The 19,745-nt window shown below is 33.2% G+C and overlaps 1 pseudogene; it reads left to right on the forward strand.

The window, feature by feature from the left end:
• Positions 1 to 9,750: 9,750 nt before the first annotated feature.
• On the forward strand, positions 9,751 to 16,981 carry LOC120148570 (annotated as a pseudogene).
• The last annotated feature ends 2,764 nt before the right edge of the window (positions 16,982 to 19,745 follow it).

Genomic DNA, 19,745 nt, shown 5'->3' on the forward strand with positions numbered 1-19,745 from the left:
GTTCTTCAAGAGTTAAGGACGTTAGGTCCGTAGACTCGATGATTGTCGTCTTCTTTGATTGCCACGATTTTGGAAGGGAGTAGACTAACTTCCTCACAAGCTTTTCATTTGAAATGATCTCTCCATATGATTTGAGACCATTGACAATCGTTGAAAATCTATCCGTCATAGCTTTGATATCTTCATTGGTTTCATCTTGAAATTTTCATAGCTATGCGTTAGAATACTAATTTTAGATTTCTTTACCTCATCGGTACCTTCATGAGTGACTTGAAGTTTGTCCCATATTTCTTTGGCGGTTGTACAAGATGAAACTCTTCCGTATTCATCTGGTCCAAGAGCATAAAATATGATATGGATGGATTTGGAGTTGATCTGGAACATTCTTGTCTCTCCTTCACTCCACAATCTTGGATGAGTGAGAGGCTTGATGTATCCTTCTTCTACGGCATTCCATGCTTCCATGTCACTTTCTTGAATTAAGTACATCATCCTATTTTTCCAATAGGCATAGTTAGCCCCATTGAAGAAATGAGGCTTGTTGACGGGCATCGAATCGAGACCGGAGTCGAAGTTTGATGTAGAGGCCATTGATGACTTTGATTATCGATGTAACTCTTCCCGAATTGACTCAAGAGGCGATTAAACCTTCAAATGAGTTAGGCTCTGATACCAATTGTTGAGTTAATCAATCGATGAAATCGTCCAAGAGGGGGGTGAATTGTCAATAAAAATTTTGGTGGAAGCTTTTGCAAAAAATTGAAAGTAATTGCACAGCGATTTACAGTAGTTCGTCTTTATCAACCAAAGTCTACGTCCACTACCTTAGCTATCCACACTAAGGATTTTCCAACAAATTCACTAATTTGTTCTTTATTTTGAGGCCAAAGAGATAACCTTACAACTCCCTCAATAATTATACCCCAATTCTTGAGAACACTCTTTCTCAAAGAGAAGATTACAAATTTCGCAAACTTACAAGAAAAACCTCACAAGGTAAGATGTTTGCACAATTCTAGAACAAAGAAAGAACACTCAAGAATAAATATAATTGAGCACAATAAGTGTTCTTGAAAGCAAAATGAATATTGAATGAAAAACAGGCTTGAAATGCTCAAACTTGAGGTTTGATGCTTTCTCTTTGATTCTCTCTTGATTCTAGTTGCTTGATGTTTCTTGTTATTGATCAATGGCCTCTAAGCTTGCTTAAATACACTTTGAATCACTTCTGAATGTTAGGGATCATTAATGAAGTTATTGGAGCCGTTTAAGTGTGAAAATAATTAATATTTTTGCTTGGAGCGTGGGGGGAATCGGTACCCCCTCATGGGGAATCGGTTCCCTAAGTGTAAAATTCAAATATTTCGACCGTTGATCAGGTGGAATCGATACCCCTTGGGGGGAATCGTTCCCTCCGAGCATACTGGAATTTCTCGGAGCCAAACCATTCAGGGGGGAATCGGTTCCCTCTGGACATACTTGAATTTGTTTGGTTTTGAAATGGTTCGAAATACTTTGTAAAATTATTTTGAAATTATTTTAAGATTAAAACTTAATTTTACACTTGAGTAAGGATTAAAAATGACTTTTGAAAGATTTGGAGTAATATTTTGATATTCGAATAATTATATCGAATATACTTAGAAAATCTTTAGGAAAATCTTAAAATTCATTTATCTTAATTTGTTATATCGAAATATCAAAATGTATTCAGCAATACTTAGCTAAATTAGCAATGTAAACGGTAAAATTATACCGGTGCAATGATAATAGGCGTACATGACAAGCGTCTGAACTTGTCATTTACGACTATTTTCATTATACCAGAGCACTTTTATCTGTTGACATTGCTAATTTGCCTATTACTTTAAAGTAATATGTTTTGAAATTCCAAGTACCGATACTTATGATTTACGTGTGTATCTTCCATTATTTAACATTATTATTAAAAGATCTAGCGTTTAATTCTCGAGAATTTTTGATGCATTTTGTTGCATTTCTAGTGTACCACCCAAATCATAAGTCCAAAATGCTCCCGAGATTTTAAATATGCAGTTGCTTCTACATCAACTATGTTTCTCTCAGACGGTTTCGGTTTACAGTTCTCCTATCTTCATGAGCTGGATGAAATGGATAATATCCGGAAGGCATTCTTCGCATATCTAATCTTCTTGCTTGTTACTCAAAATTATGATGGCCGAGATTTCCCTTGCGTTTCATTTAGGTTGATTGCTCCGAATATATAACAGCATTTGATCTTAGAATCATTATTGGTTGATTGGTCGGGCTTTTATATCCATATTTGCGTCTATGTATACCGATACATGTGAGGATTGTTTAAATATCAATACTAGTTATTAATGTATTTTATGTATGCGTGCAAATGTATCGATACACATTATTAAAGTATCATTTTCTATAATCTCCACAACAAAGTTTCTACTCTTAGAATTTCTAAATCGGTTAAAATTTGAGAAAACGGTAAAAATTTTAAACAATCGATTAAATATAACATATTGAAATTTGGCACAATTGGTTTCTATAATTTCTCCTATAAATTATCGATACCTTAGAAACATGTATTGATACATGACAATATAACAGGTTGAAAATTGACAAAACCGGTTTCAATATAAATAACTTAATAGGTAAAAAATTGACAAAACCGGTTTCCATAACTAAGCTTATAAAGTATAGATACACGTATGAAAAATATCGAGTCTTATAACTGCGAAACTGATTACTTTAAATTAGTAGGTAAATATACAATGTAAGCTGTAAAAATATATCGGTTTAATGGTAAAATACATTTATATAAAGTATCACTACTTTTTGTGTATGTATTGATACTTTTGTCCAATATGCTTCCCAAACAAGATGCACGTAGGAAGTATCGATACCAATGACACATGTATCGATACATGACAATATAACATGTTAAAAACGGATAAAACCAGTTTCAATATAACAAAAACGGTAAATTGCTACCGGTTTTGAAAAAAATGAAACGTCTCGAAAGTATCGATATCATACATAAAAATGTCGATACTTCTGTAAGAGTAATGGTACCGATTTTAAAATAACAAACGTTCATCATCTTTTTGACCAAACTGGTTTCCATAATTGTGCCTATAAAGTATCGATACAAGTATGAAAAGTATCGTTTCTTAAAATTTCGAAACCGATTACTTTAAAGTAATAGGTAAATAAACAATGTAAGTTGTAAAAATATATCGATTTAATTGTAACATAAGTTTATATAAAGTATCGCTACTTTTTGTATATGTATCGATACTTTTTTATATCGATAAAGGGGACTCTATTCTGATTTCGGCCATGATTTGCGGGAGACTCTATTCTATAGATTGTTTGGCAAGGTTCAAGTACACGATACAGGGGAACATATGGAAAGGTCCAAGTATCGATACTCCAAGTACCGGTTAAACGTAAGCAATTAGTGCATTGATACTCCCATTGACGATTTCATTTGTTTTACATCTTTCAAATGCATTGTATATGTCTTAATTTGTAAATCCAACATTCTGATATCCTATGTATAAATAGCTTTGTAAAAGAAATAGCTAAATTTACAAGGTACACGGTAAAATTTTATTGGTTAATGATAATATCATAAACTTTTATATATGTATCAATACTTTGTTATATCGGTCTATATACTTTAATTCCAAATGAAGGCTCAAACAATCTGCACGCAAAATGTATAGATATAAACTTTAATTCCACCTAATATGTTGATAATACAAATAAAAAATTAAGTACCAGTACTTATGATTTATGTGTGTATCTTCCATTATTTAACATTATTATTAAAAAATCTAGCGTTTAATTCTAGAAAATGTTTAGTTGCATTTTGTTGCATTTCCCCTGTAGCACCTAAATCATAAGTCCGATATGTTTCTGATTCTTTAAATGTTTGAGAACCAAATGGATCACCTTCGAGATTTTAAATATACATCTGCTTCTACATAAGCTATGTTTCTCTTAAACGGTTTCGGTTTACGCTTTCTCCTATCTTCATGAGCTGGATGAAATGGATACTATTCGGAAGACATTTTTCACATATCCAAGCATATCAGCGTTGTTGGTTGATTATTTTATATCTATATTTACGTCTCTGTATCGATACACATACTACATGTATCTATATTTGTAGACACTAATTTTCGTCCATTCTTTTTAATATATATATATATTATATATAGTTTGCAAACGGTTTGAAAATACGTATATAATATATAGTTTCTAAAAACATTTTAAAAATGTATATATATATGGTTTTAAAACACTTGAAAACGGTATAATATATAGTTTTTAAAATATTTTAGGAAAATATATAATATATAGTTTTTAAAATCATTTTTGGAAAACTTATATAATATATAGTTTTTAAAAAACATTTTTTGAAATTTATATAATATATAGTTTTTAAAAAAAACATTTTTGAAAACTTATATAATATTTAATTTTTGAAAACATTTTTTGAAAATCATATAGTTTTTTAAAAAGTATTTTTGAAAATTATATAGTCTTTTAAAAATCATTTTTGGAAATTTATATATAATATGTAGTTTTTTTAAAAAAAGAAGCGTTTAAAAAAAATTATATTATATATATATTTTTTAAATAATGATTTATTTATTATTATTTATTTATTTATTATTTTTATTTATTATTATTTATTACTATTATTTATTATTATTTCTTATCCATTTATTTTTCTGTCCAGGGTCTAAAATAAGGTCTAAGATAATCGGGCCTGAAACAGCCCAAAAGTCCTACGAAACGGTCCAGTAACCAAATGATGTTTAGGGTTTGAAAACCCTAAAGTCAAGGCACCGCACAGCAAGGTCAAGGGTCACGCGAAACAGTCGGACGGAACCATCCCGGGATTTCAGCAGCAATGCCCCGAGCAAAACGGAACAACCCGGGGTACTGGTTCACCAAGCAGGGTATAAATACCACGGTGACCAACAGAAGGGGGGGACCCCATGAGCATCAAGTATCACCGAGAACATACAGAGCCAACACACGACCAACAAAAAACCACAACCACCAACAGTATACCGAGGGAAGCCATAAAACAGTAAACCAAGCAAAACCGGTGAACCAACAGATATACACCAAAGAACCACAAACCAAAAACAGAGATACAACCACACAGAACCATCAACACAAAAGACCCAGCCACACGAAATATCGAACAACCAACCACAAAGTCGAAGGCCTCGAGAAAACGAAGGGACGCCGGCGAGGGGTAAAAATCGAAACTTACGCTCTAGGTCTACACCGTTTGGGGCTATTTTTGGGGATTTTGGCTTCGGATTGTTGATGAGGGAGGTGAAGAGAACATTTGGGTGTGGTTAGATTTTTCCAGCCACCGCCAGTGGTGGCCGGAAGCAGCGGCAGTACGGCGGGGAGCCACCAGCTGATGGCCGGGCATCGGACTTGCTAGAGAGAGGCGGGAGAAATTTCGTTCTCTCGTTTTTCTAGAGAGAGATGGGGATAGTGGAGAATGAAGAAGAATGAGGAATTTGGGGGTGTTATGGGGGCTTAAATATAGGAATCAAAACTACATCGTTTTGGCCCCTTATTCTCGTGTTTTCAAGCCAAAGTGGGGTAATGTCAGGTTTAGTCCTCTCTATCCTGTAATCTCACACGCGCGTCCCACGTTTTTGGGATTAATTACGATTTTGGTCCCCATTATGTTTTATACATTTTATTTTGCCCCTGAAATTCATTCTTTCTTCGATTTACATTGAAATTGACCCTCCAATTTGATTTTATTTCAATTTAGTCCCTTTTATTACTATATAATTTTTATTTGTTTTTATTTTTATTTTTTAGCATTATTATTATTATTCATCTTATTTTTATTTTATTTTATTTCATCGGTTTATTTTTTTATTTTTTCCCTCTCTATTTTATTTATTTTTCTCTTTTTTTGATTTAATGATTTTTTTATCTCTACATCTTTCTCTGATTTATTTAACATTTATTATTCTTTGACTAACATTTTCAATCCTTTTTTTAGAGAAATCCCAACTGACCAAAGGTAAATAGTTCGAATCGAATGTTTTAAATTTAAATTTAAATTTGTCAATTTTCGCAATTAAAGACAAATGACAAATTAATTGGTACCGAAAGGGCGGTTAAAGGGTGCTAATCCTTCCTTGACCGTAACCGACTCCCGAACCCGAAACATTTCTGGTAAAACGCAGATCTTGTAAGAAATAAGGTATCCGATCAACCCATTTGTTTTAAAATAAATGATCGGTGGCGACTCCTAATCGTTTAATCCAAGTCGAAGCCCAATTCCGGTCCCAACCGAAAGACGGTTCCGACAATATTTTATATTTGAGGAGTGTTGAAATATCAATACTATTTATTAATGTATTTTATATCTGTTGTCGAAACCGGTTAAAATTTGAGAAAACGGTAAAAAATTTAAACAATCGATGAAATATAACAATTGAAAATGGACATAACTGTTTATATAATTTCGCCTATAAAGTATCGGTACCTAAGAAACATGTATCGAAACATAACAATATAAAAGGTTGAAAATTGACAAAACCGGTTTTGATAACTGCGCCTATAAAATATGAATACACATATGAAAAGTATCGATTCTTAAAACTTCAAAACCAATTACTTTAAAGTAATAGGTAAATAAATCATGTAAGCTATAAAAATATACCGGTTTAATGGTAAAATATATTTACATAAAATATCAATACATTTTGTGTATGTATCGATACTTTTTGTCCAGTATGATTCCCAAACTAGATGAACCTGTGAAGTATAAATACCTATGAAACATGTATCGATACAAGACAACATAACTGGTTAAAAATTGATAAAATCGGTTTCAATATGACAAATCCAATAATTAACCTATTTTGTTATCGTCGAATTTCCAAAACCCCATCAGCTTAAAAAAGTGCTACCTATTACGTTATATAAGCGCTACCTAAAATGTTATTATGCTTGATAATATTTATAGTAATTAATTGGTTATGTTATCGTCGGATTTTCAAAGCTCCATTAGCTTTAACAAGACGCTACTTATTACGTTATATAAACGCTACCAATATGTTATTGTGCTTGATAATGTTTCCAATAATTAACCGGTTATGTTATCGTCTATATATTTTTGGTGCATTTTAAATTGGACAATAACATAACTGGTTATTAACGTTTTTATTACTAACTCAAATAATATTTTTGGTTAAATCATATAATATTTACGGTATAAATTTTAATCGATCATTTTTTTAATCAATCACACTATTTTTTTAACCGATTTTTAACCGCCTCAGAAGAACAGAACTTCCCTTGTGATTGTTGTCTTTTCAACGTTTCAATAAAGCAAGTGTTTCAGTTGGCTCAAAAAACTATTACGATTGAAAATGAAAACCACTTTAATTAATTTCGCCTTTACATGTTAGATCATACAATCGATTATGAAAAGATGTACATTTAGAATTTAATGCCCACCATCTTTCTTATACCGCAGATTTTTTAAAAGGAAAAAGCAATGAGAAAATATTATCAAAACAAAATATAGCGACATTTCTCTGAAAATAAATATTAGATATGCTAACAAAAAAAAAAGATTTAGAAAGAAAAATCATAATAAAGCTCATGGGGGATCTTGAAAATTGTACTATCAAATTATTTTTGATTGATTGCGTTTCAATTTCCTCCTCCTCTCTCTCTCGGTTCATTTAAGAATATTTCTTCAAACGAATTTTTTCAGCTCAAAAACATTGTTTTTAATTTCTTGGTTTAAGTCAATAACCATATTTCAAACATAATTTTTTGTTGAAAAAGAATTGTTTTGAAATACTATGATGTTTCAAACAACATTTTAAGCCATAAGTACTTTCATAAACATTCCTAAACGGCCCCTTAGTAACGTGGCATTAGTTTTAGTAAAAAATACATTATGTATAATTATTTTAATAATTATGTATAATTAATTTCAGATTTAGTATCAATTTTATCATTAAATTTTAAATGAGCTACTTTCATGATATGTACATAAATTATAACCTTCGTATTAAATTTGTTCTTAAACTTTTGAATATTCTGGTTTTATTCATAGATTATAACTCCCATTCTAAATTAGTCTTTAAACTTCTTAATATTATAATTTCATCCTCAAATTCATCCAAAAATGTAATTAGTTTAACAAATTCTTTTCCAAATATATAATAATATAAAGTGGCCTAACGATTTTATTAACAAGAGATGTGATTAGAATATACATTTAGTTTGGAATGAAATTAGAATGTTCAAATAATTTTAGGGACCAATTTAGAATGAATGTCATTGTTTTGGGATGAAATTAAAGTGTTAAAAAATTTGGGGACTAATTTAAAATAATAGTCATACCTTAGGGATGAAATTAGAATATTTAAAAGTTTAAGGACTAATTTAAAATAATGTTCATACTTTAAGGACATGTGATGCAACGAACTCATTTTAAATTAATACAATCATATATTAAATTTTATTTTTAGGTTAATTTAGGGTAAACTACGTATTTAGTCACCTAAGTATCATTTTAATTTTGTTTTGGTAAACTAACCGTCGTTGAAAAATTAATAATGATAATGACATATTATCATAAGACAATGCTACATCATCATTAAGAAAATAAAAATATTTATATTAAATGTCATATTAATAAATGATTTTATAATATGAAAACATTTTAATTATAATATATTAAAAAGTATAACTATATAAAAATAAAATATAAATTATACATTGAACGTTAAATGTAATATCATATCAATGGTTATAGTGAATGAATTTGTAAAAAAAAATAACTTTTTTAGAGTTTGAGAGTTAATTTAATTAAAGAATATAATAATCAAAACAAAAACTTAAAAACATTCAGAGCTAAAATTATTTTTGAACAAAAAAATAAGATGAATTAATTATTTTCGGTTCTAATTAATTATTAAGATAGGATGAATTGATTTCCATTATTTATAAACTGATTAAAACCAAAATTTTCACGATTACAACAATTAAATTGATGGATTACTCACCTAATTGTCATCATCAAATGAGAAATTTGATTTGCTTTTAGTTGAAAGGACTCAAAATATGTTTGGTTGTCGTTATCATTGTTAATTTTTCAACAATTATTTTATTTTTCAAAAACAAAAATAAAGATAAAGTTGAGTTGCAAAAATACATAATTTACCTGAATATTTGAATTCAACTCCAGTTAAAACGAAGAAAATATATTAAAAAATGTAAAAGAAATAGTTAAAATATAATCCCGAAGAATAATATGAAATATATAAATAAACAACATACCGAAATTTATGTAAACGAATTAGGATATATACAATATAAAATCCTTTGAATACTTTATTTTTCATGTATGGAAAAAAAAAAGAGTTTAATAAGAAATAGTGTTAAGCGACTAATATGAAGGGTTAAATGATGTCTTTAAGCGATTGAAGTTACTTGGTTCGACAAACCCATCAATTTGAAGTGATATCATAATGTAATCTTGAATCTTGAAATATTAAGCTTTTTATATTAATTTTAAGGCAACAAATATTTCACCATCAAAGGACTCGAAATGTAACAATTTTGAGAGTGACAACAGCACTATCCTCTCCAAAAACGAAATTAGGAAAATCAGGCTATAAATAATGAGCACTAAGCCATTGGTTCTTCTTCAGTGGTGCTTTTCCAACAAAGATATGCACATATTTATCCTTCCTTCCTTTCTCTCTTCTCTATCTTTTAAGTTTAAGGCAGCAGAAGTCAACAAGAACACTGCTTTTTTCCTCTGCTACTTTTCTTTTTCTAACACCAAGTAATTTAAGACAGTAAAAGCAAATCTTATTATTACGCCCGGGGGGAGGGGGGAGGGGAACATGTTTGCAGGAGATCAGAATAGTTTACAAGGTGACCCAAGGTTGAAGGCCATTTCTGAAGCCATCAGAGTTGTGCCTCACTTCCCAAAACCAGGTTTCTTCTTCTTCCACCCCTCAGCTTTTCATGAAAGATTTTTCTCTATTTTTTATGTTGAAGCAAAATTGTAAAACATGTTTTTTTTTCTTCTTTTGGTTTGATGTTCTGTGTTCAGGAATTATGTTCCAAGACATTACCACACTGCTACTTGATCACAAGGCCTTCAAAGATACCGTCGACATCTTTGTTGATCGTTACAGAGACCTGGGTATTTCTGTTGTTGCAGGTATCCTCCCACTATTTTGGCTCCTTTTTGTTTTTTCACTTCTCGTATTGATCGTGTTTTCGTATTGTAGACACCCGTTTTTGTCCGGGTCTACAAAAACATTATATTATATTATTATTTATTTATTATTATTATTTAATTATTTAATTTTATTTTTATTTAATTTTTTTTACAGGCCCCACCACCCACCATTATCTCAACTACATGCACCACAAATCATGTGGGTTTTGTTTTTCATGGGAGTTGTAGACCACTTCTCCCTCAAGCTCATTGCTCTCCACTTTCAAATGACTTTTAGCATTTTTTTTTAATTTAAGGGGGGGTACAAACGAAAAAGAGGGAGTTCAATGCAATCCAATGATGGATGGGTCCTTGCTTGGATCAACTCCACCCTCTTCATTTTTCTCTCTTCACCATTGTTACACTTCTGTAACCACACTGCAAAACCAGAAAGCTTCCACATCTTTTCATCGTCCACCTCAAAGCTTTCATTTTTCCACCTCCAAACTATATTCTCAACTTCGAAAATGGTTCGTACGTGAGGAAGCAGTTGTCGTGAACTTGAAGCTGGTAACCCTCCGATGGATAATGGAGTCTGAGGAGAAGCTTGGTCGGTTTTCCACAAGCAGCGGTGAGTCTTTGTTCAAGGAAGAAATGACAGTTCCTCTGTTGTCCAAGAAGATTATGAAAAAGTGTGTCAAAGAGTTCAAGCAGCCATTGAGCCTGAAACTTTTCGAATGAGCTTACAAGTACGTCTTAGAGCTAGGAAGGAGGAAGCAATCCGATGTGATGAGGTTCTTGCAGAGAGTCAAGTGCTGGGACTGGGAGTATCGTCAACATCCTGCACATGTGTGAGTTAACCACCCGACAAGGCCCGTCGCTTGGGATACAAAGCCAAGCAGGGTTATGTTATCTATCGTGTTCGTGTGAGATGGGGTGATAGGAAGAGACCAGTACCCAAAGGTATTGTGTATGGGAAACCCACAAACCAGGATGTCACCCAGCTCAAATTCCAACGCAACAAGTTTAAGCTGTGCAAGGTTCGATCTGTCCAATATGTCCAGAAAGGTATTCCATATCTCCATACATATGATGGGCTTACTATCCACTAGCCTTTAAATACATTATAAATGGGACCATGTTTTAATAGCTAACCCATTTGCTGGTAACCCACGTGTATTTACTTTTTTTTTAATTTTATTTTATTGTTTTATTATTTTTATTATTTTTTTTCTTTTTTTACTAACTTTTATTTATCTTTGTTATATATTATATTTATTTTGTTATTATTATTATATTAATAATTTTTTCTTTTTTCAACTTCATTTCTATTTTTTTATAATCTAACATTTTTTACTTTCTACGGATATTTTCAATCGATTAAAGGTAATTAATTCAAATCAAATTTTTAAATTTTAATTTTCGCAATTAAGACAACCGGTAAATTAATTGGTACCGAAAGGGCGGTTCAAGGGTGCTAATCCTTCCTTGACCGTAACCGACTCCCGAACCCGACACATTTATGGTAAAACGCAGACCATGTAAGAAATAAAGTATCCGATCAACCCGTTTGGCTTTCAAATAAATGATCGGTGGCGACTCCTAACCCAATTCATTCAAGTCGAAGCCCAATTCCGGGGCCCAACCGAAAGACGGTTCCGACAGCTTGGCGACTCCACTGGGGACAGGTAAGTGAGTCAGGCCAGAATTAATTTTCCGTTGTCTTTTTATGCGAAAATTGTAAATTTTAATTTTTAATTTATTTATTCGATTCCAATTATTTACCTTTGATTATTTTTCAAATAAATAGTTGTACTAACGTTTGTTCAATGATTTCAGATTTTTCATCTTTGGCCCTATACCCAAGCTCCAAACCCTTTTAAGTGGGGGTGAAAGCGACGCATTCGTGTGAATTTATTCACCGCATATGCCTAGCAAGTAGCCTTCGGGATTCATATACCTTATGTATTCGTGTGAATTTATTCACCGTGCGGGCATAAGGGAATGTTTCCTCTCGAGTTTAACTTAGTCCACACAAGCTTGTAATTGGCTTAGGACTAAGGGTCTGACAAGCCCGAGGGGGCACCAGCAAGGAGAACTCGAGTACCTTTTTAGAACCTAAATCGGGAGATTATAGGGAATTAGAGCCCACCCCAAAACCTCATTCCAAACCCTAGGCTATTTTTATTTCCTGCTATATTTTCTGCTCCAAGCATGCGAACTAGACAAATATGCGGTTAGGATTTGTTTGAAATTAGCACGCGGGATAGAAATCAGGTCCGGGTAGGAATAATAAGCATGTGGGGTAGATATCATGTGGGGTAGGACTTTTCATTTTCATCATTTTGTTATTATTTTCCTTATCTCACTAACTTGTTTTTCCTCCCTTTCATTTTTTTTTCTTTGGCATTTTTTTTATCATTCGCATCATTAAAACGAGGTGTTGATCCACCAAAAATGTGTTTGTTAAACGTAAATAATCTGCATTAACGGACAAAGGGGTTATAATACAAAGAGATAAAAAAAACTCAGAAGTCCAACCGCGGTAAAAGAATACTCAAAGACAAAGTTGCAGGGGCAAGATGAGGAAAAGGTCACTGACCCGGTCGCTCCTTTCGAAAACTACAAGAACAAGATGGTGAAACCCTAGCTGAGCTGGATGCCATTGCTGATGAATTCAAGAAGCAAGCTTTGGATAGTTTCTCTCGCTCCAATGACATTTTCGTTAGAAACAAGCTCGGCAGATAGTGAAAGCCGGAGATGCAGTCCTTCGAGACCTTTTGGGGGCAAGCAGCTCGTTATTTGCACATTTTAGCCAAAGGAGCCGAAACGGTTTGACAGGGTATTCAACCGGTGACAGAAGAAGGCAGAAGACTAGTCAACCTATCAGAAGCTGTTCGGGGTCTATGCCTTCAAAATATTTTTGTCTCTTAAGACATAACACTTTTGGCCCAATAAGGATTATTTATAATAACAGGTACATTTTTTGGATCAATGCCTCGAACATTTCATGCATCATGCATTCAGACATATCGTGCATTTTGTTATTTTTCTTTACATTCGTATTATTTTTCCTTTTTTTTACATTCACATATCTCATCAAAAATGAGAACATTTTGATCCTATGACATATAAGGAGCTTTACCAATAGTTGTTTGACGCACACGTGGTGTCACCATATCCAGAGAAATCCATGAAGCCCCGTACCCCAGGTAGTATGATGAGAACGCTCATTGCGAAAATCATAGCGGAGTCTCAGGGCGCACTATCGAGATTTACTCTACAATCAAGAGAATCATACATAAAATACGTAACAAGAATCGGATCGACTTCAACAACTTGGGGGCATCCAAGTGAGGAAGACCATTTCATCATTTGAGACATTTTGTTTGAATTTGTTTTTTCATTTTTTTCTCAAGTTTTTGTAAGGACTTTGAATAAATTTATGTTACTTTAAAGATGTTAAACAATGAATCACATTTGCAAACTTGCAATTCTTTGAATATCATCTGAATTAAGAAACTCTGAAATGGTTCAAAGTTACATATCTTTGACGAAGTAACATGATTTAAAACAAGGAATTTGAATTTACCCAGAATATACACTCAAACACCGTACCATGCTCTTGTAATTAACCAATATAACATTTTCCTTTCATAAGGTGCGGACAACATGGGGCATCCTTTTGCATATGACATTATTATACTTTTTATTTAAGACGTTCAGTGATGATAATGATCTTCACAGATGAAATAGTCGAGTAAGTGAATCTAGTTTAGGTCAGTTGCTTGAAAATTGAGCTCTAAAGATGAAATTTTTTACTTTCAACAAACACCTAGACTATAACAAGTTCTTCTTGACAATCTTAAGAAATTAAATCCGTAAAACTGAGCTATTCCACTAAGGCAATTGGTTATAGAGGAAACTCAAAAGCCCTGGCTTTATGAATAGATTGCGTTCCAACCATGACATTGCTCAGACACTTGGCAATTCGGTGTTTGCTCCACTGCTCTTGTCAGGCTGAAGACTCTGTGATGTGATGAACCCTTCAGTGAACTTGATAAAACTGATTATAATGTTAAGTGGTCCCTCTAAAGCAATTGGTTAAACGCCCCGGCTTTATGGATCCAGCTTGCCAGATAACGACAAATTAAATCAAATTTATCTGAGCAAGAAATTTTCGGTAATGTTGAACTAAGGGAGTTAAGGAACACCTATTATAGTCGACTACACACGAGCACTCAAGAATTTCATTTTTAGACCGATATCTTTCGCACTGCCTTTGTTGGAGGAGCCTACAAAGCTTGAACAAATGGAAGATTTCAGAGGACCGAAATAAAATGTCTAGTAAGTGGTCATTCTAGTTACGTCATTATGTCCGCACCCAAATGAAATGCCAAATTTTGAGAGTGACAGCAGCACTATCCTCTCCAAAAACGAAATTAGGAAAAGCAGGCTATAAATAATGAGCACTAAGCCATTGGATCTTCTTCAGTGGTGCTTTTGCCAACAAAGATATGCACATATTTATCCTTCCTTCCTTTCTCTCTTCTCTATCTTTTAAGTTTAAGGCAGCAGAAGTCAACAAGAACACTGCTTTTTTCCTCTGCTACTTTTCTTTTTCTAACACCAAGTAATTTAAGACAGTAAAAGCAAATCTTATTATTACGCCCGGGGGGGGGGGGGGGAACATGTTTGCAGGAGATCAGAATAGTTTACAAGGTGACCCAAGGTTGAAGGCCATTTCTGAAGCCATCAGAGTTGTGCCTCACTTCCCAAAACCAGGTTTCTTCTTCTTCCACCCCTCAGCTTTTCATGAAAGATTTTTCTCTATTTTTTATGTTGAAGCAAAATTGTAAAACATGTTTTTTTTTTCTTCTTTTGGTTTGATGTTCTGTGTTCAGGAATTATGGTCCAAGACATTACCACACTGCTACTTGATCACAAGGCCTTCAAAGATACCGTCGACATCTTTGTTGATCGTTACAGAGACCTGGGTATTTCTGTTGTTGCAGGTATCCTCCCACTATTTTGGCTCCTTTTTGTTTTTTCACTTCTCGTATTGATCGTGTTTTCGTATCATATTTAGTTTATTATTAATTTGAATTCGTTGATTATTTCATTTTTTTCTTCAAAATCAACTTAAATTTGTGGATACGGATGTCATGGTGGCCTGGCCATAGCAAATTATGATTTATAACCATTTGTCAAGAAGCACCAAATATTTATATATTATTAGTCGGATGAATGTTAATCAAGTAGGGTAAGTGTCCAATACGAAATTGCTCCTTTTTCTAAACAAAAAGAAATTCAGCCTAAAGTATATGTTATAACTGTAGTTGGTGGGGTGGGAGATGTTGGAAGTAATCAAATTAAAAGTATTGAAGTTGGTTCTATTATTGCTTACACGTTTGGTGAGTTGACATTGTAGGAGTTGAAGCTAGAGGATTTATGTTTGGTCCCTCCATTGCTTTGGCTATTGGTGCCAAGTTTGTTCCCTTGCGTAAACCCAGGGAATTGCCAGGTATTCATATGGATTGCTTAATGACATCAAGTGACCTACATTGCTTAATGAAAACAAGTAATTTAAGCTCTTCTCACTATTTGACATACTAGGAGAGGTGATCTCCGAAGCATACGTACTCGAATACGGCACAGAGTGTTTAGAGATGCATGTCGGAGCTGTTCAACCCGGTGAATGTGCCTTAGTTATCGACGATTTGGTGGCTACAGGGGTACTCTTTCCGCTGCGATACGTCTATTAGGTAATACACCGCTATTTACATACTTTTTACAAGTTTCTGAATCTTCCATGGTTGAAACATTTGTTGCCGATGATGTTTACTAGAACGAGTCGGCGCACAAGTGGTTGAATGTGCATGTGTTGTTGGCCTGCGTGATGTTAAGGTAATATAAAAGAGATTAGACTAAACTTGAGCATATCTGTATTTACACACACAGTTGATTCCCTTAAACTTTAGTATCTGTATGTTTTGCAGGGACAACATGGACTAAATGGAAAGCCATTGTACATTCTTGTGGAGCCACGGGGACAGATTAATTGCCCTGCACCTTCTGGTACTCAGTTCATTGTCTATTGAAATAACATAAGTCGTACACTTACATCTGAATCCGAACTATTGGTTAAAAATGTCAATAGTTGAATTTTCTTTTTATAAAATGCTTTACTGTCATTTCTAGAAGAAACAATGCATTGTATATTCTCAAGAGATTGGTGTCTCATCATGAAGTCAACTCCTAGAAAACCCATGCAACTTGACTGCTCTTCCCCCCCCCCTTGTCTATGCCACACTAGTGTGCTTATGGTCTTTAGCTTTTTCAAGTATACTATTTTGTGACACTTTTTTGGTTTCTTTTCACTTAAAAAGCCTCGCACATGATCGGGTATGGACATAGATAGCAAGTATAAGTATATTCGTATTAAATATATTTGAATACTTAATATTGATCGTTTTTCTTTTTCAGTTAATGGAGTTGAAACATGCAGACACGACGAGCTGATTCTCGGAGGAAACTATGGTTCCCCAGTGAATACCACTTCAAAAAGCGATTAGTGCTTCTCGTTTTTATACCTTTGGTTGCAATTCCTAATCATCTTTACCATAAAAGAAGTTAATCCTTGAGTCTGTTTTAGTTTTACCTTTCATGCAAGCTTTAATCAATTTTTACTGCATTTCAGTACCTGTTTGTGGCTTACTCAATTTTATCTTATCTACTTTTCATTCATGCTTTTTCATATTTTCAGTCTTTTTTACCGATTACTATAAATGGATATAAAACTTCAATTGTTCAATTTCGGTTTTATTGTGTAATATGAACGATTATTGATTATAGTTTATTCTTATAACTCTATCCAACAGTCTTTGGTAAATAATGATTTTAATTTTAACCACTTTTACATATGAAAAAAATCAATTTAATTTTCAGTTATAATAATTTAAATTAAGCTATTGCAATACGAAAATTTCAGTTTTGGCCTTCCAATCCAAAAAGTTTTCCCAACATAAGCATCCTGGTTTTGCACGTGCTTGTATACAATACTTAAAAATAACTTGCATTATTTAATGTGTTTTGTAAATTACCTTTAGATTATACTGTTTTTTATTTATACTGATAGAAACTATTAGATAAGTTCCTTCTATTACGTATATCATCCAATCATATTATACCACAAAATATACTTCTCATGTCATTGTTGTTGATGAAACTAAATGGCCGACGACGGTGTTTACAAGAAAAGGCAACAGCGGCAGGGAACTTTTAAGACGAAAATGGGGTTGTTCTGTCGCGACCCAAGCCTTCCTAGATGAGTGAGCGACTAACCGAAAGCAACAACAGCCATGAACGGCTTTGATCGACGATTGTGCAATAGAAAAGGGGCCACAGTCGTACGTTTTAAAACAAAGAAAAAAATAAGTGATGTTCATTCGAACTCGCCTAGGTGGAAGTGGAACACAAGACGAAAAGGGGCTTCTCACCGGACCTACCTTCAACGGGACGTTGTCACGACGTAAGGAACAAGAGAGCGGCGGTGAGAGAATGTACAACACGAAGGAGGAAAAGAAAAATAACATTAGAGGCGCTGCTCGTGTTTTAAACCAGTGAAGGTATTTGTGTTTAAAAAAAAAATTGGTATAATCATAGAGTTAGTCCTTTTACTTTATAAGTTTTACAAAACATAATGAAAATTTAATATTTTTATGATTTGGTCATCAGATAAAATTAGGGATTTTGAAAATTTCCCCCTAAATTTTAGGGTTTCAAATTGGGAATTATTTGGGGTGTTACACCCCACAGGCTGGATAAAAGTGAACTCAGACGGGGCTGTTTGTCTTCGTGATAATATGGAAGCAGCCGGGAGAATTTTGCGAAACTCTGAGGGAGATTGGATCTTCGGGTTCACACGGAGCCTTGGAAGATGCTCAGTTTTTATGGCGGAATTGTGGGCATTTCATGATATTTTATTCCATGCTTGGATGCTTGGATTCCGACTCAAATAGGTAGAAACGAATAATTTTGAGGTTTACAAAATCTATAAAATCTTATCGGATGCTTTAGCGGGAAATACGCAAATTACCATGATCTTTGCGCTTCGGGATGGAGATTGGATTATTAAGGTTAAACATGTTTGCTGAGAAGTGAATGCTGCTGCAGATAGACTTGCTACGATGAGTCGTGGTGCCCCTGTTGGAATGAACGTCTTCATGGGACCCCGGTGGAGTTGGCAGATATAATGCTAAAAGATCTCTAGGAATCTAGCTAATTTGCATTTGGTTTTTACGTTTTATGTTACCCAAAAAAAAAGTTATGTAAGAATGATATTGATCAAATTAAGATGTAATCAGTAAAAAAAATTAACATATATTTTTATCTTACATTAGAAGCCAGATTAAATCGAACAACTTGGTAGGCAGCCTCTTCTAAAAACAATAAGAATTTGGATGTCCACATATTTATGGCACTTCCTAGAGGATCGATAGACCTATTGAAGGGTCTTTTGTACATTAGAAACCAGATTATATAGGTCCTTCTGTAAATATGCAGCCACTCTCTATTTAAAAAAAAAGAGTTTGAGATTGATGTTTCTACCGTCAAGATTTTCTATAAATAAAAGTAACTACAAGATAATAACATTTAGGATTTCTTTTTGAAAAATTTAGTTTTTTATCATTGGTGTGCCGCTCATCTTTTTTATTTCTCTTCTTTGTTGATCGGCCACCGCACTCACTTTAATGTTGGTTACCAACCACGAGTATTTCTTTGTCTTTTTCCTTTCTTGTATTGTATCTCTATTTTCTTTTGTTTTTTTATTTTCAATAAATTTACCTACATGTCACGTTTTCATATGTCTTTATGACACACTTTCTTTTGTCTTTTGACATATTATTCGATCGTTTGCCCTTTTTTTCATTAATCTTTTTTAAGGGTTGTTTTGACATCGTCACGGCTGATTAAGATGTCGCTTATTTGATATCTTGTTGATCTTTCCTGCTTTTGACCCTTGTAGTGGATTTGGATACTCGTTTTGCTTTCGTGAATATCTTTTCACGTCAGTCGAGTCTGATTTGAGATTCTGTCGTTAGTCTTTCAATAGCTTGATCCCCTTTTTTTGTTCGTTTGTCGATGATGTCATATCTATTTATATCTATCTTTGTTCGAGTTTCTTGATTAAATTTTTAATCTTTTCTCGTATGGTCCTTATGATCTTAAGTTGCTAGTTTTGTTTAAATGATTATAAAAAATTATCCTAATTATGTGCTTAATTTACGATTCTGGTTGAAAATCTTTATTGTGATTTGAAACCTTTCCTATTTTGAATAAAATTAATTGTTTGTATTAGAAAATGAAAACAACTACAAGATAAATTAATACTTAATTTTAAAAAAAATAAAAAAAAATTTACTTTTCCGTTATTGCTCGTTATTTTATTATAAATAAATTAATAACTATGGAATAGCAGTCGCATTGCTAT

Source organism: Hibiscus syriacus, unplaced genomic scaffold, assembly GCF_006381635.1.
Source record: "Hibiscus syriacus cultivar Baekdansim isolate YM2019G1 unplaced genomic scaffold, ASM638163v2 tig00110963_pilon, whole genome shotgun sequence".
Taxonomy (NCBI): domain Eukaryota; kingdom Viridiplantae; phylum Streptophyta; class Magnoliopsida; order Malvales; family Malvaceae; genus Hibiscus; species Hibiscus syriacus.